Below are 25,188 nucleotides of genomic sequence, written 5' to 3' on the forward strand. Positions count from 1 at the left end.
GTGATCACCCTCGCGCGTGGCGCAGATTCGCCATAATGAATGCTCGGGAAGTTATGGAGAGAAAGGTTACGGTAAGGAAAGAAATAAACAGGGAAACGGGAGAAAAACTGTGTCGCTAATAGCGGAGACGTTATGCAAATTGTGCACGTCGGAAAAGACAAACTTGAACGCCCCAGTACCGTGTTTTCAGTAAATAGAGAGTTGCCTCAGCGGCTGCAGGCCTGAGTGTGCGCCGCCATCTTTATTCGGGACAAAGATTCACTGGACACGTGCGGAGCCGCCATCTTTGTAGGGGGCAAGGTGCAGTCAGGCGCATGTGCAGCCTTTCTCTAGTATAGCAGCCAATACTGCTCTGATTCACCTCTGGGCTCCCTCATGACCACTTTGTCAATATCAAGCTTCCTCAGTATCGAACCATGGGTGTATTGTTGGTCTGTTTAGTACTGTATTACTACTTTTACAGACCCTTTGTAAATGAGTTTTTCACTGCGGCCCAGCCCCTGACCATGTACTGCTCTATTATCAGATTACTTTCTTCTTGAATACTTTTGACAGTCAAGAATTCTTTTTTTCCAATAAGCGAGTGGATTTTCCTTCCATTTCTGACTATCAAATTCTGCACCATTTTCATTCCCTGTAATCTATTTTGTACTCCCTGAAACATCAACTGTGTTTCTCCTTCCACAGAAACCAGTGATTAATGCCAAAGCCCTGTTGTCTGTGGAGAGGGTGATGTTTGACTTTCTTGTACAGCTGCAGTTTGTGTGGTGAAGGTGCTCCCACAATGTGGTTGGGTAAGAGACATTACAGAGTGTTCATTACAGCAACATTGATTATTTGAAGATAATGTCCAAATCAAGAACGGTTTGTAGTTTTATTATCATGCTTATAAATTCACAAAAATACTATTGAGAGTTTTAGATATAAGGCCAGAGATGGAGATATTAGGTCAGGTGATCAAAAACATTGCCAAAAAGCAGGTTTTGAGGGATGTCTTAAAGGTGGAAAGCAGACCTGTGAGGTTTTGTCTGCAAATTCCAGACCATGTTGCTTTAGCAACTGTAGAATCAGCCACACAGTTGAAGTAATGAATTAACAAATCATTGGGAGTCTCAAAGAAAATGTGTTGTTGAGGTCTCAAAGGATGTGTGGTGCAGGGAGCTAGGGATGATCACAGCCAGGAATCAAATCAAGAATGAGAATTTTAAATTGTTGTCGCTTATGAATATGAGCCTTTTGATGGATGAACATGTTTGGGGAGAAGTGAGCACGTGGGCGATAGAGCTTTTATTTTTTTCTTGAGATGACAGGGAGGTTGAATTTGGGAGGCTGGCCAGGAGTGTGTTTGGATAATTAAGTCTGGAGATAACACACGATGTATGAGAGTTTCAGTATATGAGCTGAGATGAGGGTAGAATCAGCTAGAATTAGTGATCTTGGAGTGGGACTGGGCTGTCACCCTCACTTCACCTCTGGGATTCAGCTGGTTGTCAGGTTGTGAATCAGGGCGGTAACACAATTGGGAGCTGAGTGGCCCTGGTGGAGCCTAAAATGAGTGTCGCTCAGCTGGCTGTTGCTGAGCAGCTGCTGCTTGATAGCCCTGTTGATGAATACTTCCATCACTTTACTGCTGATCGAGTGTGGACTGACAGAGGGAAATTTCCTGGGTTGGATTGCCCTGTGTTTTTCTGTTGAACATCCCTGGGCAATGTTCCACATTGTCAGTCGATGCCAGTGCTGGAGCGGTACTTGGCTTGGTGGGTGGTTAGTTCTGGAGCTCAAACCATCAGTATTATTGCCAGAATGTTAGCAGGGCCCATAGCCTTTACACTACTTAACCATTTCTGGGTATTATTCGAACTAAATTGAAATGGCTTAAAGTTCACACCTGTGTCGTTAGGAACCACTGGAGAAGGCTGAAATGGATCATCTCACTTTGCATCTGGCTGAATATTTCTGCAAATGCTGTCATCTTATCTTTTGCATGGATGTGTGAGACCCCTCCATTAGTAAGGATGGGGATATCTGTAGTGCTTCCTGCAACGAGTTGTTTAATTGTCCATGACCATTCACAACTGGATGTGGCAGAACTGCAGAGCTCTGATCTGATCCATTGATTGTTGGGATTACTTAGCTCTGTTGCTTGCTGCTGATGCTGTTTGATATGGATTTACTAAGGGGAGGTCATGCCTGACAAACCTGTTGGTATTCTTTGAAGAGGTGACAAGCAGGTTAGACCAGGGAAACCCAGTCGATGTGATGTATCTAGACTTCCAAAAGGCCTTTGATAAGGTGCCACATGGGAGGCTGCTGAGCAAGGTGAGGGCCCATGGTGTTCGAGGTGGCCTACTGGGATGGATTGAGGATTGGCTGTCTGACAGAAGGCAGAGAGTTGGGATAAAAGGTTCTTTTTCAGAATGGCAGCCGGTGACGAGCAGTGTCCCGCAGGGTTCAGTGTTGGGGCCACAGCTGTTCACATTATATATTAATAATCTGGATGAAGGGACTGGGGGCATTCTAGCGAAGTTTGCCGATGATACGAAGATAGGTGGACAGGCAGGTAGTACTGAGGAAGTGGGGAGGCTGCAGAAGGATCTAGACAGGTTGGGAGAGTGGTCCAGGAAATGGCTGATGGAATTCAATGTGAACAAATGCGAGGTCTTGCACTTTGTCAAAAAGAATAAAAGCACAGACTACTTTCTAAACGGTGAGAAAATTCATAAAGCCAAAGTGCAAAGGGATCTGGGAGTGCTAGTCGAGGATTCTCTAAAGGTAAACATGCAGGTTGAGTCTGTGATTAAGAAAGCGAATGCAATGTTGTCTCTTATCTCAAGAGGGTTGGAATATAAAAACAGAGATGTACTACTAAGACTTTATAAAGCTCTGGTTAGGCCCCATTTGGAGTACTCTGTCCAGTTTTGGTCCCCACACCTCAGGAAGGACATACTGGCACTGGAACGTGTCCAGCGGAGATTCACACGGATGATCCCTGGAATGGTAGGTCTAACATATGAGGAATGGCTGAGGATCTTGGGATTGTATTCATTGGAGTTTAGAAGATTAAGGGGAGACTTAATAGAGACGTACAAGATAATACATGGCTTGAAAAGGGTGGATGCTAGGAAATTGTTTCCGTTAGGTGAGGAGACTAGGACCCGTGGACACAGCCTTAGAATTAGAGGGGGTAAATTCAGAACAGAAATGCGGAGACATTTCTTCAGCCAGAGAGTGGTGGGCCTGTGGAATTCATTGCCACGTAGTGCAGTGGAGGCCAGGACGCTAAATGTCTTCAAGGCAGAGATTGATAGATTCTTGTTGTCTCGGGGAATTAAGGGCTACGGGGAGAATGCGGGTTAGTAGAGTTGAAGTGCCCAGCAGCCATGATTGAATGGCGGAGTGGACTCGATGGGCCGAATGGCCTTACTTCCACTCCTATGTCTTATGGTTTTATGATATGCAGGTAGTCCTGCTTGGTAGCTTCACCAGGTTGGCACTTCATTTTTAAGTATGCCTGGTGCTGCTCATGGCATGCCGTCCTTTCCTGTCCATTGTGATGGGTGAGTGTGGGATGTACAAACCCATGAGATTACAGATTGTGCTGGAGTACAGTTCTGCTGCTGTAATGTTATCCCACAGTACCTCAGAGAGATCCAGTTTGAGTTCCTACATCTGTCCCATTTCGCACAGTGATAGTACCACTCAGCACAATGGAGGTTTTTCTCAACTTTAAGGTGAGGCTTTGTCTCCAACAAGACTGTGGGATGGTCGTTCTTACCGATATGGTCATGGACAGATGCATTTGCAGCTGGCAGATTCTTAATGATAAGATCTAGTATGTTTTTCCCTCTTGCTGGTTCCGTTACCACCTGCTGCAAACCCAGTTGAGCAGCTTTGTCCTTGAGGACCCGACCAGCTCAGTCAGTCATCCTGCTGCTGAGCTACTCTTGGTAGAGGACATTGAAATCCTGTACTCAGAGTAGGCTTGTCACCATTTTATTGCCTCAGTGCTTCCTCCAAGTGTTGTTCAACATGGCGGAGCACTGATTCATCAGCCGTGGGAGCACGGTACGTGGTACTCAGCAGGAGCCATGAGACTTCCTGGTGTCCAAAGTCAATGCTGAGTACTCCCAAGGCAAATGGTTTCTGTGTGTACACCACTGTGCCATCACCTCTGCCTGGTCTGTCCTGTTGGTGGGACAGGACATATCCAGAGATTTCACGAGAAAGTGAAGACTGCAGATGCTGGAGATCAGAGTCAAGAGTGTGGTGCTGGAAAAGCACAGCAGGTCAGGCTGATGAAGGGCTTAGGCTCGAAACGTCGATTTTCCTTCTCCTCGGATGCTGCCTGACTTGTTGTGCTTTTCCATCATCACACTCTTGATATCTAAGGATGGTTATTGTGGTGTCTGGCCATTATCTGTAAGGGGTTACTCTGTGAGTATGACTATGCCAGGCTGTTCCTTGACTAGTCTGTGAGACAACTTGCCACGTTTTGGCACAAAAAAAAGAGATGTTAGTGAGCAGGATGTTGCAGAGTCGAGAGGGCTGATTCTGTGGTTGTATTTTCTAATGCCTTGTTAAATGCCAAGTGGTCCATCCAGTTTCATTCCTTTGTTGAGACTTTTCAGTGATTAATACAGTGAGTAGCTTGTTGGGCGACTGTCAGGTTGGCAGGAATGTTTTCGCCATTGACAATAGTTCCATGGAGATCAGGAGATTCCTAATTCCAGTTATTTTTTTCTTGAATTCAGATTCCACCATCTGCCGAGCTGGGATTCGAACAAGGACTTCATTTGTACATTTTAATATTCTGGATAAAAGTTAAATACATTAGGTTTGTTCACTCATTTTAAATATCACTAACCCTGGTTTTGTTTCTTTGTAAAACTGTCCATCATCCTGTGTCCATCACCCTGTCTCCTTCATCCTTCCGTCCAACAAGAAGAGCAAGGAGCACATTGAGTTTCTCTGTCACTAAGACTGAGACAATCCGATCAGTTGCTTCTGCTGCTTCCCTCCCTCCCACTAGCCCACCGAGACAAACTGCCTCACGTGGTGTTCCTGATTTTTGTCCCAAACTTACATCTTTCTCCAGTCTCTTCTCAAGCCTTATCAGAGCTCATCTTGATCTTTTACTAGTCTCGCAAAACTACAGACATTCCAACTCATTTTCCTTCTCATCACTCCCCTTCGCCAATTCACAGGTATTGTTCCTTGTTATGTCTGTCTGTCTTTTCTGGTTATGTCCTTCTCATCCATTCTGCAAAAAAACTAACATTTGATCTCGCCGTCGTTTGTAAATCCTGCTCCATCTCCACTCTCCCTTTCCTTTCTGAATTCCTTGTATTTGGTGTCCCTCAAGGATCTATCCTTGATCCCTCCTGTTTCTCACCTACGCACTACCAGGAGGTGACATCGTCCAAAAGCACAGTGTGAGATTTCACATGTACACTGACGATGTCCTGTTCTCCCTCCCCACCATCCCTCTCCTTTGCTCCACTGTTACTCAGTTACCAAACTGCTTATCACATTCTCACTACTCGATTAGCTGCAATTTCCTCCAATGAAACAATGTTATGGTTAAACCCATTATTTTCAGTTGTTATTACAAATTCCTTTCCCTTACTGCTGAGCCCCTCCCTCTCACTGGGTGCAGTCTGAGGCAGAACTACACTCTTCACAACATTGCTGTCATATCTGTCACCCCAAGGTGACCTTCTGATCAGACATCTACGCAATCACAAACACCAGGATCCAATCTCTAAAATGTTGGTTGTCTCCACCTCACCCCACCTCCATTGCGACTGAAACCCCATACCCGTGTCAGTGTTACCTTAAACTTGATGAATCTGAAATGAACCCTTGATTTCATGACTGACACAGAATCTGCTAGCTTTCAGTGTTTTCTGCACAATTACCCCCCCCCCCCCCCCCCACCGATCCCTTGTGGTGCGGTTTTCTACAGTTTTCACCATGTAAATAGCACTCTGTTCTCCTATTCTCCCCTCCAAAATGACCGACTTCACTTTTTCCCAAATTATACTTCATCTGACAACTTGTTGCCCCCTTCTCCTGTGCATCTCTCCCTCTTCACAATCCTCTTAGAACTTTACAGTTATGCCGTTTCCAGGAGCCGCCGCCCCCCCCTCCCCCATTCTTCTAAACATTTACTGGGAGCACTGGGCAGTGTGAAGCATGCAGAGTTGCTCTGTTTTTAGAGATACTCTATGGGAGGAGTTTGCTGCCCATTGGTCAGCATGGAGGCAACTTACCCATCGAGCTGCATGAGCCTTTCACCCCCCATGTCTTATTGATGAACCACAGCAGCAACACCGAAGGGTAAAAATGAAGCAAATCCTGCTCTACACATCTCACTGACTCTTGGAATATTCAGTCCCATGTGTCAATGATCTGCCCTGTTCAATCACATGAAATTCCAAGGTGGAAACTCCTAGAAACCCACATAGATTTCCACCTGAACTGACTGCTGACCTCCACAAGGGGTAATGTGTCCAGTCATCCTGGGCCAGGAGGAAGGGATGGTGTGAGTTTCTAACCTGAACTGACAGTGATGGATTTCATAAACTTGTATTACAGGATACTACAGGTGGACATTCAGATTGTAATCTCAGTGATTGTAACACCTAACTCTGATTGAATTAGTCAATTCATCAGGACCTGGATATTTACATTGTGTGTGAATATTGTATTCCATCTGAATCCCATTTGATGCATAAAAGTTCTCCTTTGAATCTTCCCAAACCTTTAATGTGTGTCCTGTAATCCTTGTATAATGAGCTGATGGGTATAAGGTTTATTATTCCAACATGTAACTTTTCTAAACCACTCTTTCACAGCTCCTCTTAATTGCCTTTGCTACAAGGAGAACAATCTCAGTTTCCCCAAACCCCTGATTCCCCAATGTCTCTTTGTTGTCGAAAAGGCACACGTCAGGATTGTGTTTGAACATTCTCCACTTGCCTGCATCAGTGCAGCACCCAACACTATTAACGAAAGTGAACATCCTCCAGGACAAAGCATTGTGCCTGAGTAGTGTCCCATCCACCACCTTCGGCATTCCCTCTTCCCATCCCAGAGACACAGTGGCATCACTGTGTAAAAGGTAAAGGCAGCATTGTCCTACCAGACCAAAGGGCTGCTCTCTCATTAGGGAGGAAACTGGAGGACCTGGAAGAAACCCATGCAGACACTGGGAGAATGTGCAAGGCCCACAGAGACAGTTGACCAAAGCTGGAATCGAACCTGGGGCCCTGGCAGCAGTGTTAATCACTGAGCCACTGTGTCACCCTAAAATTGTAATTTGATTCACAACTACCACTTCCTCTGATAGTTCATTCCTCACACAAACCATTATGTGAAGAAAAATTAAAAAAAAATTCCAAACGCCTTTTTAAAGCTGTTCTGCTGTCACCTTAAAATGTATGTACCCAGTCTTGAATCGTGTCCCTTCCTGGTAAGGACGCCTGTTCACATTACTGATACCAACCCTCCACGATTTGAGAAACGTCTAATAAGGTCACTGCTAAGCCTCCTGCGCGCCAGTGAAAGAAGTCGCAGCCACCCCGCCTCTGCTTATCATTCAAACTATCCATTCCCATCAACATCCTGGTAAATCTCTTCTGAATCCGATTCAACTACGTAATGTCCTCCCGATATCAGCACGACCAGAACTGGACACAGAATTCCAGAAAAGGCCTACTCAACATCCAAAATAACGTCCCAACTCTTGTACTTAAAGGTCTGAGCAATGAAGGCAAGTGTGCTAAGCACCTTCTTAACCACCCTGTCTGCATGTGACACAGACTTGAAAGACCCGAACCCCTCGGCCTCTTTGTTCCATATCACTACTCGAGGCCCTGTTTTTAATTAGTGTAAGTCTACCCTCGTTTGTTTTATCAATATGTAATATTTTGCATTTATTTCAATCCAAAAATCCCAAAAAAACCCTGAGCATTAAAGACAGTAGGAGTATACTTCAGAGGGAAATTAGGAGGGCAAAAAGGGGACATGAGATAGCATTGGCAAATAGGGATATGAATAATCCCAAGGGTGTTTATAAATACATTAAGAACAAAAGGGTAACTGGGGAGAGAATAGGGCACCTCAAAGATCAGTAAGGTAGCCTACGCATGGAGCTGCAGGAAATGGGAGCGATACTAACTGAATGTTTTGCATCAGTGTTTACTGTGGAGTAGGACATGGGCAATATAGAAAGTGGGGAAATAGATGTCGACATCTTACAGAGGAGGACGTGCTGGGTGTCTTGTAACCCATAAACTTGGTTAATCCCCAGCACCTGATCAGGTGATCCTGAGAACTCTGGGAAGCTGGGAATGTGATTGCTGGGCCTCTTGCTGAGATATTTGTATCCCTGATTATCACAGGTGAGATGCTGAAAGACGAGAGGTTGGTTAACGTGGTGCCGCTATTTAAGAAAGGTGGTAAGGACAAGCCAGGGGACGATCGACCGGTGAGCCTGACATTGATGCTGGGCAAGTTGTTGGAGGGAATCCTGAGGAACAAGATGCGCATGTATTCTGAAAAGCAAGGACTGATTCGTGATAGTCAGCATGACTGTGCGTGGGAATCATGTCTCTCAAAATTGATTGAGTTATTTGAAGATGTATCAAAGAGGATTGATGAGGGCAGAGAGGTGGACATGATCAATGCAATTCAGTAAGGCGCTCGACAAGGTTCCCCATGGAAGATTGGTTAGCAAGGTTAGATCTCATGGAATACAGGGAGAACTAGCAGTTTGGATACAGTATTGGCTCAAATGTAGAAGTCAGGGTGGTGGTAGAGGGTTGTTTTTCAGATTGGAGGCATGTGACCAGTAGAGTGCCGCAAGGATCGGTGCTGGGTCCACTACTTTTCGTCGTTTACATATATATGATTTAGATATGAGCATAGGAGGTATAGTTAGTAAGTTTGCAGATGATACCAAAATTGGAGGTATAGTTGACGGTGAAGAGGGTTACCTCAGATTACAACAGGATGTTGTTCAGATGGGTGAGAAGTGGCAGATGGAGTTTAATTCAGATAAATGTGACGTGCTGCATTTTGGAAAAACAAACCTTAACAGGACTGATACACTTCGTGGCAAATTCCTAGATAGTGTTGATGAACAAAGATATCTTGCAGTGCAGGTTCATTTTTCATTGAACGTAGAGTTGCAGATCGATCGGATATTGAAGAAAGTGTTTGAAATACATTCCTTTATTGATCAGAGCATTGAGTACAGAAGTTGGAAGGTCATGTATAGGACATTGGTTAGGCCTCTTTTAGAGTATTGTGTGCAATTCTGTTCTCCGCCATTCGGAAGGATGTTGTGAAACTTGAAAGGGTTCAAAAAAGATTTAGAAGGATATTGCCAGGGTTGGAGGGCTTGAGCTGCAGGAAGAGAGCAAAAAGGCTGGGGCTTACTTTCCCTGGAGCATCAGAGACTGAGGGATGACCTCCGTAGAGGTTTATAAAATCATTAGTAGCATGGATAGGGTAAACAGACAAGGTCTTTTCCCTGAGTAGGGGAGTCCAGAAATAGAGAGCATAGGTTGAGGGTGAGAGGGGAAAGATATAAAAGGGAACTAAGGAGCAACTTTTTCACGCAGAGAGTGGTGCGTGTATGGAATAAGTTGCCAGAAGAAGTGGTGGAGGCTGACAATTATAACATTTTAAAGGCATTTGGATACTTGACATGAATAGGAAAGATTTAGAGGCATATGGCCCAGGTGATGGCAAGAGGGATAAGATTAGGTTCAGATATCTGGTCGGCATGGACAAATTTGACCGAAGGTTCTGTTTAGTGCTGTTCATCTGTGACTCACAGCTCGGTAGGTTTCAGTCTCTTCAAAGATAAATCTTCGTCTGTTTTATTTTAGTAGAGCTACAACATTCAGTAGGGCGACGGTTTATTTCTTTAAATACACATCTTATACTTTGATTAAGTTTTTAAATACAAAATATTGGTCCTAATTTATTCTCGAGTTGTGTGTTGTAAAGCTGTAAGACTGTGTGCCTTTTTCTGAGTCTGTGGACTGTTCAGGTGCGGAGATGGCCATTTGTACAGTGATGTGCTCTTCCAGTTGGACATAGGAGATTAAGGAAAGTTTCAATGATCCTGATTGTCTGCAGGAAGTGAGGACGCAAATCCTGTAGGATTTCATGGATCAGATGGAGCGATGGTTAAAGGTAATGAAGAATTTACAGGAGCCGGGGGGTGTGATAGGTGGCAGTATCAGAAAGGTAGTAAAACTGCCGATCCAGTCAGGTAGATGGGTTTCCTCTCGGTAAGGGAGGAGTGGAGGGCAAGTATTGCAGGAGTCTCCTGTGGTTATTTCCATCTCAAACAAGTGTACTATTTTGGGAAGCGTCAGGGGTCACAGACTCTCAGGGGAATATCGCACTGACAGCCAAGTTACGAGTGTAATGTGAGGTATATCAGGTTCCACGCGATCGATGGTGATAGGGGGCTCTCTAGTCTGCAGCACAGACTGCAGTTTCTGTAGCTAACAGTGAGACATCAGAATGGGGTGGTGCCTCCTTACTGTCTGAGTGAAGGATGGCTCCGAGGGTGCAGAATATTCTGAAAGGGGAGAATGATCAGTGGGAGGTCGCTGTACACTGGTACCAATGACATAAGTGGGAATAGCAGGGTAGAGCAGATGAATGCGTGGCCAAGGATCTGATACAGGGGAGAAGGATTCAAGTTTTTGGATCACTGGAATCTCTGCTGGGGTAGAATTGACGTGCATAAGAAAGATGGATTACACCTGAATTGGAAGGTGTCTAATATCCAAGCAGGGAGATTTGCTAGTGCTACTCGGGAGACATTAAACCAGTGAGGGCATGGGGGTAAGCCTAAAGAGATAGTGAGAAAGGAGGTAAGTCTGAGGCGGGTACAGTTGAGAAGTTAGACAGGCAAGGCAGGCAAGGGCAAGGTACAGAATGAGGTAGGACTGACAAGGTACAATAGATAATAGGTGCAGGAATAGGCCATTCTGCCCTTTGAGTCAGCACCACCATTCATTATGATCATGGCTGATTATCCACAATCAGTATCCTGTTCTTGTCTTATCTCCGTAACACTTGATTCCATTATCTTTTAACAGCTCTATCCATCTCTTTCTTGAAAATATCCAGAGACTTGGCCTCCACTGCCTTCTGGGGCAGAGCATTCCATAAACCCACTACTCTCTGGGTGAAGACATTTCTCCTCAACTCTGTTCTAAATGGCCTCTCCCTTATTGTTAAAGTGTGTCCTCTGGTTCTGGACTCACCCATCCGTTGAAACATGCTTCCTGCCTCCAGAATGTCCAACCCTTTAATAATCTTGGGGGTCTCAATCGGATCCCCTCTCAGCCTTCTAAACTCGAGTGTATACAAGCTCAGTCACTCCAATCTTTCAACGTATGATCATACCGCCATTCCGGGAATTGACCTTGTGACCCTACCAACACTCCCTCAATAGCCACAATGCTCTTCCTCAAATGTGGAGACCAAAACTGCACGCAATACTCCAGGTGCGGTCTTAACAGGGCCCCGTACAGCTGCAGAAGTACCTCTTTGCTCCTGTACTCAATTCCTCTTGATATGAGGGCCAGCATGCAGTGAGCTTTCTTCACTACCTGCTGTACCTACATGCTTGCTTTCATTGACTGATGTACAAGAATACCTATATCTCGGTGTACTTCTTCTTTACCAAACATGACTCCTTTTAGATAGTAATCTGCCTTCCTGTTCTTGCTTCCAAAGTGGATAACCACACATTTATCCACATTAAACTGCATCTGCTATGCATCCGTCCACTCACCTAGCCTGTCCAAGTTAACCTGTATTCTCATAACATCCTCCTCACACTTCACCCTGCCACCCAGCTTTGTGTCATCAGCAAATTTGCTAATATTACTTTTAATATGTTCATCTATATTATTAATGTATATTGTAAACAGCTGCGGTCCCAGCACCGAACCTTGTCATACCCCACTAGTCACTGCCTGCCATTCCGAAAGGAAACGTTTATCACTACTCTTTGCTTCCTGTCAGCCAGCCGATTTTCAATCACAGTCAATATATTCCCCTTTGTAAATCCATGCTGACTCTGACGAATCCTATTACTGCTATCCAAAGGAGCCATACTTTCATATCTTATAATTGACTCCAGCATCTTTCTCACCACTGACATCAAGCTAACCGGTCTATAATTCCTTGTTTTCTCTATCCCACCTTTCTTGAAAAGTGGGACAACATTAGCCACCCTGCAATCTGACTCTACGTCTCCTGATTCTGTGTCTCCCCCTTCGCAACGGACTGAATGTCATCCCTCACCAACAGGGCCATTCCACCCCCTCTGCCCATCAGTCTGTCCTTTTGATAGCACTGCACTGCAGTTATTTCAATGCAAGAGGTTTGACAGGGAAAGCAGATGAGCTTAAGATAAGGTTTTGAACAAGGGACTGGGATATAGTAGGTACTACAGAAACGTGGCTTAGTTTGGACAGGACAGGTAGCTTAATGTTCCAGGGAAGAGATGTAAGAGAGTAGTTGGAATGGTGTTTTTGATTAGGGATAACATTGTTGTGCTTATGGAAGATATTCATGGGAGTTCGCCCGTTGAAATTACTTGGGTGGAACTGGGAAATAAGGACAGGATGATCACCTTATTGAGATTGTCTGTGTGGGTTTCACCCGGGTGCTCTGGTTTCCTCCCAAGGTTCAACGATGTGCAGATTGGGTGGATAATCCAGGCTGAATTGCCCATATTGTTCAGGTATGTGCAGGTTGGGTGGATTGGCCATGTGAAATTGCCCATAGTTTTCAGGGATGTGCAGGCTAGGTGGATTGGCCATGAGAAATGCAGCGTTACAGGGGTAAGATAAAAGGCTCTGAGGGTCATTGTGGATGTGATGGGCCGAATGGCCTGCTTCCACACTTGGGATTCTCTGACGATAATTCAACTATTTTTAAAATAGTTGCAGAAAATAATAGACCAGATCTAAAAGTTGGTGTTCAAAATTGGACAATGATGAATTACGACGGTACAAGGCGAGAACTTTCAATATTTTTTTGCAACCCCCAGGTGAAGGGACGGCTGGAAAGTGGGAACATAAGAACAGAAGGAATAGGAGCAGGAGTAGGCCATCTGGCCCCTCGAGCCTGCACTGCCATTCAATAAGATCAGGGCTGATCTTTCCATGGCCTCAGCTCCACATTCCTGCTCTCTCACCATAACCCTTAATTCCTTTGCTGTTTGCAAATCTACATTTTGCCTTAAAGACATTCAAGTTGATAATGTCAACTGCTACACTCAACAGGGAATTCCACAGATTCATAACCCTTTCACTGAAGAGGTTCCTCCTCAACTCTGTCCTAAATCAGATAACCTCTTATTTTGACGTCATGCTGTTGAGGTTGACCCGCCCCCTAATGGAAATAACCTCCCTGCTTCTATCTTATCTATTCCCTTCTTAATTTTATTTTTTCCAATACAGCCTCCCATTCTTCTAAATTCCAACAAGTATAGTCCCAGTCTATTCAGTCTCTCCACATAGAACAACCCTCTCAACTCCCGACTCAAACTAGTGACCCTCTTCTGCACCCCTTTCAGTGTCAGTACATCATTGCTGAAGTAAGGAGACCAAACCTGTACACAGTACTCCAGGTGTGGCCTCACCAGCATCCTGTACAGCTGCAGCATAACCATCCCTCTAGCAAGGAAGGACAGTAGACTCTTCACCATCTCTTTTAGTCCCCTGGGATGCATTCCATTATGACCAGGAGACCCATGTACCTTTGGGCTGTTATCTTTCCCAACACTACCTCTTTACTGAGAATGACAGTTTCCATGTCCTCATTTGCCATTGACTCCATAGGCCTGTGAAAATGAGACAACAAGAGTACATAGACAGTCTGTTCCTGTTACGGCCAAGTCTGGTAGATGTAGAGAATGCTGTGTGTCTAGAGAAATTGACGGTCTGGTCAAAAGGATGATGGAGGGAGATGGCACGGACAGACAGCTGAGTTTGAGTGAATCCCTCGGACTATAGGGGCAGTAGGAGTACACTTGAGGGAAAACGGGAGGGCAAAAAGGATACATGAGATAGCTTTGGGGGGAAAGAGGTTTAAGGACAATCCAAAGAGATTCTACAAAACACTTAAGGACGAAAGAGTAACCAGGCAGAGAGTACGGACCCTCAAAGATCAACAAGGCTGTCTCTGGAACCACAGAAGGTGAGAGAGCTATCTGAGGATTTCATGTCAGCTTTTACTGAAAGAGGATATGGAAGCTAGAGACTTTGGAGAAATAAAGAGTAATAACTTGACAACTATCCATATTAGAGTAGGTTGTACTGGATGTCTTATACATAAAGCTGAGTAAATCTGTGGGAACTGATCAGGTGTATCCCAAATCTTTGTGGGAAGTTACGGAAGTGATTGCCGTGCCCCTCGCTTAGATATTTCTATCACCGACAGCCACAGGTGAGGTGCTGCAAGACAGGCGCCATTATTTGAGAAAGGTGATGAGGAAAGGCCAGGGAACAATACACTGGTGAGCCTAAAGTTAGTGGCAGACAAGGTGTTGGAAGGAATTCTGAAGGACAGGTTTATATGTAATTGGAAAGGCATGAAGTGATTAGGGATAGTCAGCATGGCTTTGTCCATAAATCACTAACTTGGACTTCAGAAAGACTTTCAAAAAGGTTCCACATAACAGCCTGGTTAGCAAGTTAGACACCATGGGATACAGAGAGAACCAGCTATTTGGATACAAATTGGCTGGAAGGTTGGAGACGGAGGATAGTGCTTTTCGGACTGGAGGCCTGTGATGAGCAATATGGTGTAAGGATCGGTGCTGGGTCCACTACTTTTCATCATTTATATCAATGATTTCTATGTCAATATATGAGGTATAGATCGTCGGTTTACAGTGGACTTCAAAATTGGAGGCGCACTGGACAGCGAAGGAGGTTACCTCAGAGTACAATGGGACTTCAATCAAATGGGCTGAGGTGTGTCAGATCGTTTTTATTTCAGATAAATGTGAGGTGCTCCATTTTGGAAAAGCAAATTAGAGCAGGAATTATACACTTAATGGGAAGCTCCTGGGGAGTGATGCTGAACAAAGAGACCTTGGAGTTCAGGTTCATAGTTCCTTGAAAGTGGAATCATAGGCAGGGTAGTGTTGAAGGTGTTTAGTGTACTTGCCTTTACTGGTCAGAGCATTGAGCAGTGGAGTTGGGACATCATTTTGCGGCTGCACAGCACATTGATTCAGCCACTTCTGGAATTCTGCTTTCAGTCCTGGTCTCTCTGCTATCAGAATGATATTGTGAAACTTGAAAGGGTTCGGAAAAGATCCACAAAGATGTTGTCAGGGTTGAGGGTTTGAGCTATATTGGTAGAGGGTGAATAGGCTGGGGCTGTTTTCCCTGGAGCATCAGATACAATTGTGAGGGGCATGGATAGGGTGAAATCCCAGGGTCTTATTCCCAGGATATGTGAGTCCAATGCTTGGGGGCACAAGCTTCAGGTGTGAGGGAAAAGATTTAAAAGGGATCTAAGGGGCAATGTTTTCAGCTGAACATGGTATGTGTATGGAATGAGCTGCCAAAAGAAGTGTGGATGCTGGTACAATTACCAAATTATGCTTTTGAGATGTTGTACGTGATTAGCAAAGGTTTAGATGAATATAGGCCAAGAGCTGGCATAAGGGATGAGATTAATTTAGGATATCTGGTTGGCATGGACAAGTTGGATCGAAGGTTCTGTTTCTCTGCTGTACATCTTTATGGCACTACTAAAATTAGGATGGGTATCTCTTTTATGGAGAGTTAGCAGAAGGTCAGATAATTCTCCTTGGAGTTGAGAAGGCTAGGCAGTGATTTTGACCAGGAGCAGACTTGAATCCAGTATATTTAATTTACAGAGAGACAGAGGGAGAAATTATTAACGTCACAATTTTTAGTAACTACCTTCAGGTAACTGGCAAATAATGCAGGTTAAAAATGTGAAGATTATTTTACTCACTAAGTTCTGAGCATCTGGAACAGTTTGACCGACAGCTGGATGCAGATTCAGTAGTTATTGTCAAAATAAATTTGGGATTTAACTTTTTTAATGAAGGATTTGGAGGGCTACAGGCAAATGGGAGGTGAGATGGGATAGACTGGCACCATCTCCAGAGGGAGAGAGTACAGCCCCAATGGGCTGAATAGCTCCAAACCCCTGTGCTTTGTGTTACTGCACCATTCACTGTGAATGATGAAGCTCATCCCAGGGCAGAGTCATAGACACCTACAGCATAGAATTAGACTCTTTGGTCAAACTGGTCCATGCCGACCAGATATCCCAACCTAATCTAGTCCCATTTGCCAACACTTGGCGCATATCCCTCTACAAACTTCCTATTCACATACCCATCCAGATGCCAAGTGGTGTAATTGTACCAGCCTCCACCACTTCCCTGAACAGAAGATTCCATACACGCACCAATCTCAGTGTGAAAAAAGTTGCATCTAGGGTCCCTTTTAAATCTTTCCCCTCTCACCTTAAACCTACACCTTCTCCTTCTAGACTTCCCCACCCCAGGGAAAAGACATTGTCTATTTTTCCCATCTATACTCCTCATGATTTTATAAAGCTCTATCCCCTCAGCATCCGATGCTCTTGAGAGGAGCTTGTCACAATGGGTTTCGGGTGATTGACAGCAGCTTCAGACGAATAGGAGAATTGGCGTGATCCTCCAGCCAATGGGAGTGAATTGGGATGGGTCCAGCAGGCCAACACGTGGCCATGATCTGTGCAGGCGCAGTGTCACGGTGAGGGGGGAACCTAGTGAATGTGAAGAGAGTGGGAGAGTCTGCAAAGTCTGGGGAAGAAAAGGAGCGATTGTGGACTGGGAGGGTTTATAAATGCACGGTTTTAGGCTGCTAGACCTGAATTAGAAATTCCTGGTAAATTAGAACCAAAAGAACTGCGGATGCTGTCAATCTCACACAACAACCAAAAGGGACTGGTAAAGCTCAGCAGGTCTGGCAGCATCTGTGAAGAGAAATCAGAGTTAAAACTTTGGTCAGCTGACCCTTCCTCAGAACAGATGTTACTGAAAAGAAATGTCGGTTTATATGCAGAAGGTAGGGGTTAAGGAGTAAATGATAGGTGGTGATAGAGTCCAAAGAGATGGGAGCAATTGGACAAAGGAGTGGATAATGATCTGGCTGGGGGAGGGTGAATACCTGTTTATGGGGACTGTTAGTGACTAACCATAGTTAATGTGTAATGGTTGGCTGTAATAACAAGGCCTGGCATGTGGGTTAAGAGGCTAGGGCACTAGGACATTGGAGAGTTCAGGACCTAAAATTATTGAATTTGATACTGGGGCTCGAGCGGTGCAGGGTCCCCAAGTAGAAGATGAGGTGTTGTCTTCCAGCTTGCGTTAACGTGTGGCGCTGGAAAAGCACAGCAGATCAGGCAGCATCTCAGGAGCAAGAGAATCAACGTTTTGGGCATATTCCTTTCATCAGGAATGCCGGGATTAGAGGGGGAGGGGGAGTAGTAAGAGGGCTGAGAGATAAATAAGAGAGATGTGTGGGGTTGGTGAGAAGGGAGCTAGGAGGGCAATAGGTAGATGTAGGTGGATGGTAATGGAGAGAGGGTGGAGTGGATAATTGGAAAGGAAGATATGGGACAGCTCAAGAGGGTGGTGTCGAGTTGGAGGGTTGGACCTGCGATAAGGCAGGGGAAGGGAGATGAGGAAACCTTGATTCTGTGGTGAAAGGGTCCCAATGTGGAAGATGAGGTTTTCTTCCTGCAGACGTCGGGTGGCTGGGATTTGGTGGTGGATGTGGCCCAGGACTTGCATGTCCTTGGCGGAGTGGGTGGGGAAGTTGAAGTGGTCGGCCACAGGATGGTGGGGTTGGTTGGTGCATGTGTCCCAGAAATGTTCCCTGAAACATTCCGCAAGTTGGTGTCCTGACTCCCCAGTGGACAAGAGGCCACATCGAAAGCAAAGGCCATAATAGGTGGGGTGTTTGGATGTGCAGGACAATCTCTGCTGGATGTGGAAGGGTCCTTTGGAGGTGAGGGGGGAGGTGTGGGCACAGGTTTTACACTTCTTACATTGACAAATGAAGGTGCTGGGAGTGGAGGGTGGGTTAGTGGGGAGCATGGATCTGACTAGGAATTCACAGGGAATGGTCTCTGTGGAATGCTGAAACGAATGGAGAGGGAAATATATTTGGTGGGATCTGATTTTAGGTGGTGGAAATGGTGGAGGATGATGTGTTGTATCTGGGTGGAAGGTGAGGACTGGGAGGTCTATCCTTGTTGCAGTTGGAGAGGTGTGGTTCAATGGCAGAGGTGTGGGAAGTTGTGGAGATACACTGGAGAGTATTGTTGACCACATGGAAGGGGAAATTGCAGTCCTTGAAATATGGGGTGTTCTAGAGTGTTCTGCCAGCTTGCATCAAGCTTCACTGGAACACTGCAGTAAGTATGAAACTGAGATGTTGGACAGGGAACAGACTCGTGTGTTAAAGTGATAGGCAACTGGAAGTTCAGGGTCTGTTTTGCAGCAGAATGTAGATCATCAGCTGCCATTTCCAGCACCTCCACTGAGATGCCGCCAGACACAGGTTCCTGTCCCCTCCATTAACAGCTATGCACCCTCCCAGCCAGATTGTTGTCCACTCCTTTGTCTTTCCAAATGTTCCTGTCTCTCTTTGGGCTCTGTCCCCACCTATTATTTACTCTTTAATCCCTATCTCCTGCAGTCCAAAGATATGCAGGTTAGGTGAATTGGCCCAGCTAAATTTCTCGTAGTGTTCAGGGATGTATAGGTTAGGTGCATTAGTCAGGGGAAATGTAGAAGAATAGGGTCAGGGAATGGGTTTGGTTGAGAAACTCTTCAGAGAGTGGGTGTGGACTTGTTGGGCCAAATGGTCTGTTACCACACTCTAGGGATTCTAATTTTCCCAGCTGCTATATGTTCTGAGGGAGGGTCACTGGACGTGGAATGACCCTTGGTGTGTATAGGAGGAGGAAACGGGAAAGGGGAGTTGGATCCAGTTTAGACTGGGAGGGTTTAATTACACTCTGTACAGGTAGTTAGGCCTGAATTAGAAACTCTTGGTCCCATGTTTACAGCAAATGGGAAAACGGCTGTGGGCCTCAGTCAGTGATAGGTCCTGGGTTATGGTCGCCATCTTTACTTAGGGCAAGGTACAGCGAGGCACATGGACATGTCCTCTTCCTGGGTGGGGAAGGGGTGATTTGAAGAGGAACATTTACACATCAAACACATACCAAGAGAAGTGTTTGCTTTCACTATTCATCTTGCATTGACTGTGAGCTTTGTTTTCTGAATTCATTTTACAGGATATTAATTGAGAATAATTGAGACAGGGATCTCAAAAGCAATTTTCTATAATCAGCAGGGTCATCAGAATCTGAATACCATTGATATTTAACTGTGGAAAGGAGAAAGGTTTGTCTGTTCTGTCTGTGGGAAAGTATCTTTTATTTTCGAGCAAAAATCAGAAAGATTTGTGGTTGGATCACCCTTTGGGTTTGTGCTCTCTTCTGGGCCCTGCAGCTGTGGAAGGTGATATTGCCCTGAGAGGGAGCACAGATTTATCCAAATTACACTTCGTCTCTTTTTCAGAGATGTCAGATTTTGTCCCAGTCACCCACTTCATGATGTTAGCCTGTAAACTCCTTATTTTCAATTCCCTGCAAACTTCTCATTAAAATTCCTTGTGGACTCAAATTCCAGCACCATTTCAGGTGAAATGTCCCAGGTTCTGACAACTGTCTGTTCATTCAGAAACTGCTGAAGTCCATGTTGACTCTGGGGTTACAAAGGGCTGAATTGAAAGATGAGGTGCTGTCCCTGAGCTCCCATTGAGGTGCATTGGAACAGTACAGGAGGCTGAGGGCAGTGTAGGTGTGAGAAGACCATGAAAATGACAGGGCTGCACTGTGAGGGTTGCTTGGCTCAATGAGTGCGTTTTGGAGTTGGGTGTAAACAGAGGGAGGGGAGACAGGGAGAAGGTGAAGCTCAGCTTCAGTTTTAGTTCAGGCTGTTCAGAAATTCACATGTTCCCAATGGGAACTGCCAAGTTGTAAGTGATACCTGCTAAGTTTACTTTAAAACAGATTCTAAAAGTGTAAAATGTCAGCTTAAGTAAAGATCGGGGCTTTTGATTATAAAGGACATGTTTGAAGTGAAGGAAGGTTGCTAGATCATTTATATTCTCTTAATGGGAGTAACAAGCTGAAACTAGAGAGACGTTGTGACAGGATACCTCAGACCCGTGGTGTGCTCCTCTTGCACAATATGGGAAATAAGGGACGCTTCCAGTGTCTGTGACGGCTATTTGTGCAGGAAGAGTGCCCATCTGCAACTACTGGGAAACTGTTTTTCAGACCTGGAGCTGTGAGTGGACTCACTGTTGAGAATCTGCGATACTGAGAATGTTATGGACAGCACGTTTAGTGAGTTAGTCACACTGCAGGTGAGGGTTACACAGGCAGAAAGGGAATGGGTGACCATCAGATCAAGTAAAAGGCTCAGGAAGGAAGTGCAGGACAACCCAGTGATCATTCCCCTTCTCAAACAGATATTGTGCAGCGGTTGGGATTCCTCAGGGTGGGGTGGACTCTCTGGGGAAATCAGCAACAGCCAGGTTCATGACACCACAGATAGCTCCGCTGCACAGAACTGGAGGAAGGAGAATGGCAGACCCATAGTGACAGGCGATTCAGTAGTCAGGGCCAGAGACAGGCGCATCTGTGGCCACAGACATAAATCCACGACAGTGGAATTGAACCCAGGTCTATTTATTGATAAGTGCACAGACCAATAAAGGTCAGTGTCCCAAATGCAGCCTTCAGCACTTGGTCACCCTGAAACTCCACTTTCCAGGGACTGTACACTTGTTCTGAGCCCTACAGAGGGATTGAAGGGGATAGGGAGAGAACAGGAACAGGGTTGTGTTGTGGACCTACAAAATAACGGTCACCCTCCGCTCTCGGTCTTCCCCCTCTATCTCCCACCTCCCATTGTGTCTCCTCCCAACCGCAGGGAAAAGACCTATCCATGCCCCTACTGATTTTATAAACCTCTTTTTCGGTCACCCATCAGCCTCTGACGCTCCAGGGAAAACAGTGTATTCAGTGTCTACCTGTAGCTCAAATTCTCCAACCCTGGCAACATGCTTGTAATACTATTCTGGCCACTTTCAACTTTCACAATATTGTTTTGATAGGAAGAAGACCAGAATTGCACGCAATATTCCAAGAGTGGCCTAACAAATGTCCTGTACAGCTGCAATATGTCCTCCCAACTCCTATACTCAGTACTCTGACCAATAAGTGAAAGCATACTAAACACCTTCTTCACTATCCTATCTACCTGCGATTCTGCTTTCAAGGAGCTATGAACCTGCACTCCGAGGTCTCTTTGTTCAGCAGCACTCCCGAGGACCTTACCATTAAGTGTATACATCCTGCTAATATTTGCTTTTCCAAAATGCAGCACCTCACATTTATCTAAATTAAACTCCATCTGCCAGTCCTCAGCACATTCAACCATCTGATCAAGATCCCGTTATACGCTGAGGTAATCCTCTTCACTGTCCACTACTCCTCCAATTTTGGTGTCACCTTACTAACATTACTTCCTATATTCACATCCAAATCATTGATATAAATTATGAAAATTAGTGGATCCAGCGCCGATCCTTTGTGACACCCCACTGGTCTCCAATCTGAAAAGCAACCTTCCACCACCACCCTCTATCTTCTACCTTTGAACAAGTTTTGTATCCAAATGGCTAGTTCTCCCTGTATTCCATGAGATCAACCTTGCTAACCAGTCTCCCATGGAGAACCTTATTGAACCCCTTATTGAAGTCCATGTAGATCATTTCCACTGCTTTGCCCTCATGAATCCTCTTTGTTACTTCAAAAAAAATGACTCAAGGTCATGAGGCGTGATTTCTCATACACAAAGCCATTATTAATATCCAGGACTTAACTTTGTACATTGGGATCTGTGTCGTTATGCGTGTTAATATTCTGGATAAAGTTCAAGTACATCAGATTTGTGTTAGTGACTGTGTGTTGAGTCTTGTTAATACCACCCACACAGGTAAGTTCCATTTGAAAGGCAGTCCCTATATCCCTAACCTCGCTCCCATCTGCTCTGTCTCCATCCCCACCATAGACAGTAAGTGGGAGGAGCTCATGGAGTTTCCATGTGAGAGAGATTGAGAAAATCTTCCCTTCTATCCACTAGCCCACCACGAAATTGTGCCCTGACCTCTGAACCAGGACAATCGACCTCAGAGTTGAGTAACAGCATCTTTGAAAAGGCTGATTGGAAAACGTGCCCAAGCCACCAGGCCATAATGTCTCCCAGCTGTCCCTGCCTGAGCCTCAACAGAACCTTCCTGTAGTTTCTCCCATTGCTCTCCTGTCAGACTCTCCCATTGCTCACTTTGTCCAGGGTCCCCTCCTACTGCTGCACTGATCCTGTCCCTCACTCACCTGTCCATCCCCCAGTGTTCTCCACATTCATTCATTGTTTACAATATCCAGCCCTGCCCCCTCCACACTATTGGACAGCTGCTGCTGTCAATCACCCAGCTTCGTGTGTGATCTGGAGCATGTGCGGCAGGAGGGGAGAACAGTGCACTGGCGCAGTGCTGGCCAATTGTTGGTGTATGTGCAGGGCGGGCCAGTGCCAGGAGGGAGGCTGTGCGTGTGTGGGATTAATCTGTCATTGGCAGTTTCCTCCCTCTGGGAACAGGACCCAGGGAAATGGCCCCTGCCCTGATATCGTGACAAGTGGTCGGCTATCAGTGGGGGGAGCATTTTGCAGAAAGTTATCAGAACTCGGGTGAAGATTCAGGAATATAATGGAAAGGAACACAGAAGGGCCTGTAATTAAAGTTCTAATTTAGTTCATCTTAGTTCAATCAGATATGATTTGGCCAGTATGTACAGGATGGCTTTCATCAGAGGGTCTGTGTGGGGGAAATAAATAAAATGTTCCAGATTGGGGGAAAAAAATCAGTTTGGTTCTGACCAGGAAGGAAACCTGGGAGGTGGGGGGAGGGTTCACCAACATCCAGGAGGCTCCGAGTCAGATTCATTGATTTGATTAGATTAGATTTCCTACAGTGTGGAAACAGGCCCTTCGGCCCAACCAATCCACACCAACCCTCGGAAGAGTAACCCACCCAGACCCATTTCCCTCTGACTAATGCACGAAACACGATGGGCAATTTAGCATGGCTAATTCACCTGACCTACGCATCTTTGGATTTTGGGAGGAAACCTTTTTTTTGGTTCTGAGTCTGCAGGCAGGAGCTAGGTAGCTGATTTCAAAGAGAAGAGAGAGTGTGTGAGAACTGGTTGTGGAGGAAAAAGGGTGAGGAGATTGGTTTGGATTTCAGTTCACAGAAGAGAGCAATTGTGAGACTGAGATTTAAAGCTTTGGGGGAACAAAGAAACTAATATTTAATACTATATAATTGTCTTATGAATTTCCATCCTGTGTTAACGGTGGCGACTTGTTTTCTCTGTTGTGTGTACTGAAAGGGCGGATTTGTGGATGAGAAATTCAAATTGAACTCCATGTTCAGTTTTGATAGTTACTTGATACGTGCCGATCTGAATATCATTGGCCTTTTCATATGGAAGGAAAGGTGTGTATTCTGTCCGTGGGCGAATATTTCAAATGTCAGTGTGACTGGAAAAGTACTGAGACACAGCCAATCCATGTTAGAGTGGTGACTGTGGAGAGAGAGTTCATTTGTTGTTAAAAGTCTGAAAAAAAAAATCATGGCATATTTCCCAGGAACAATTAAGCTGCAGATTTGTTTTGTATGAGGACAATTTTTTAATTAACCATACAACCAGACAGACACAAGGATGCCTGCACCATGGAAAAAATTATGAAAACGGGATTGTAGTAAAGGAATTAATTCTCGATCATGGTCTGTAATCCATTGACATTGTCACGTCGGTTCAAGTGCCATGGGGAAACACTGGAAACGTGATGAGTGCAGTGTAGGTTTCAGTTATTAAACTGGAAAAAGTGCAGAAGAAATTTACAAGAATTTTTGCCAGGGCTCGGGTCTGAGTTATAGGGAGAAGTTGGACACGCGAGGAATTTTTTTTTGTTTAGAGCAGAGGAAACCGAGAGGGGAATCTTTTCTGGATGTGTATAAGAACATGAGATGCTGAGGTAAGGTGAATGCACTCAGTCTCTTTCCCAGGGAATCAAGGAGTGGAGGGCATCAGTTTAAGGTCAGAGGAGAAATTATGAAAGGGTACCTGAGGGACAACAGTTCTACACAGAGGGTGGTATGTATATTTGGAATGAGGTGCCAGTGGAAGTGGCTGAGGTGGGTACATTAACAACATGTAAAAGACATTTGGACAAATACATGGATAGGAAAGGGTCAGAAGCAGATGGGCCAAGTGCAGGGAAATGGGGTTAGCATGGATGGACATTCTGGTTAGCATATGGGCCAGTTTGGGCCAAAGGGCCTGTCTCTGCTGTAGGATTCTGACTCTAAGTATATTTACTATTTCTCCCAATATCTCTGGTAGCACCCTGGGATGTATTCCATCAGGGCAAAGAGACTTGTCCACCTTTAGCTCATTAGATTGCCCAGCTTTAACACTTTCGTGATAATTATTGTTCCTTGCTCCTCACCTTCCTCAGTTTCCTTATCAATTACTGGCATGTTCTTCGTATCCTCCACTGTGAAGACTGACTGCTGTGTACTCATATTCCTGAACCCTGCTGGATAGGAATACCTGGGCACAGAACTCTGAAAGGACTTCTTTGAGTCTTTATTGATGAGACATGGCAGTTACCTGGATAGTGTACATGCAAAACACCTTCAGGCAGCATCAGGTAACTCCCTGCCTTTCCGATGTATGGCTCCCATTCTTATACCTTTGTGGTTTGTGGTTTTCAATGGACGCTGTCTCTCAGTATTATTTCCATGGCAACGGCAGTTTAAAAAGTCGAGTTCAGCTCAACACTTTGTGGTTAAACCACATACCCCTCCCTCACGCCCCTGTGGCTCAGTCAGATATCTGACAGGCACTTCAGTTTCAGTGGGGCTGTCTGTCAGGATTCTGATGTGGAAG

The 25,188-nt window shown here is 45.2% G+C and overlaps 1 long non-coding RNA gene across 3 annotated transcripts in view; it reads left to right on the forward strand.

Moving 5' to 3' along the window:
- Window positions 1–25,188, forward strand: part of LOC140470987 (uncharacterized) — a 28,497-nt gene continuing 3,309 nt past the window's right edge. Inside the window, exons 1-3 of one of the 3 annotated variants that reach the window (XR_011956821.1) lie at window positions 1–71; window positions 4,752–4,834; window positions 8,406–8,698. This is a non-coding gene — a long non-coding RNA (uncharacterized lncRNA). Of the gene's footprint in view, window positions 72–4,751; window positions 4,835–6,597; window positions 6,622–8,405; window positions 8,699–25,188 lie in introns of those variants that run through there. The other 2 variants (XR_011956819.1, XR_011956820.1) reach the window with 2 other exon arrangements.

Source organism: Chiloscyllium punctatum, chromosome 52 (assembly GCF_047496795.1).
Source record: "Chiloscyllium punctatum isolate Juve2018m chromosome 52, sChiPun1.3, whole genome shotgun sequence".
NCBI lineage: Eukaryota > Metazoa > Chordata > Chondrichthyes > Orectolobiformes > Hemiscylliidae > Chiloscyllium > Chiloscyllium punctatum.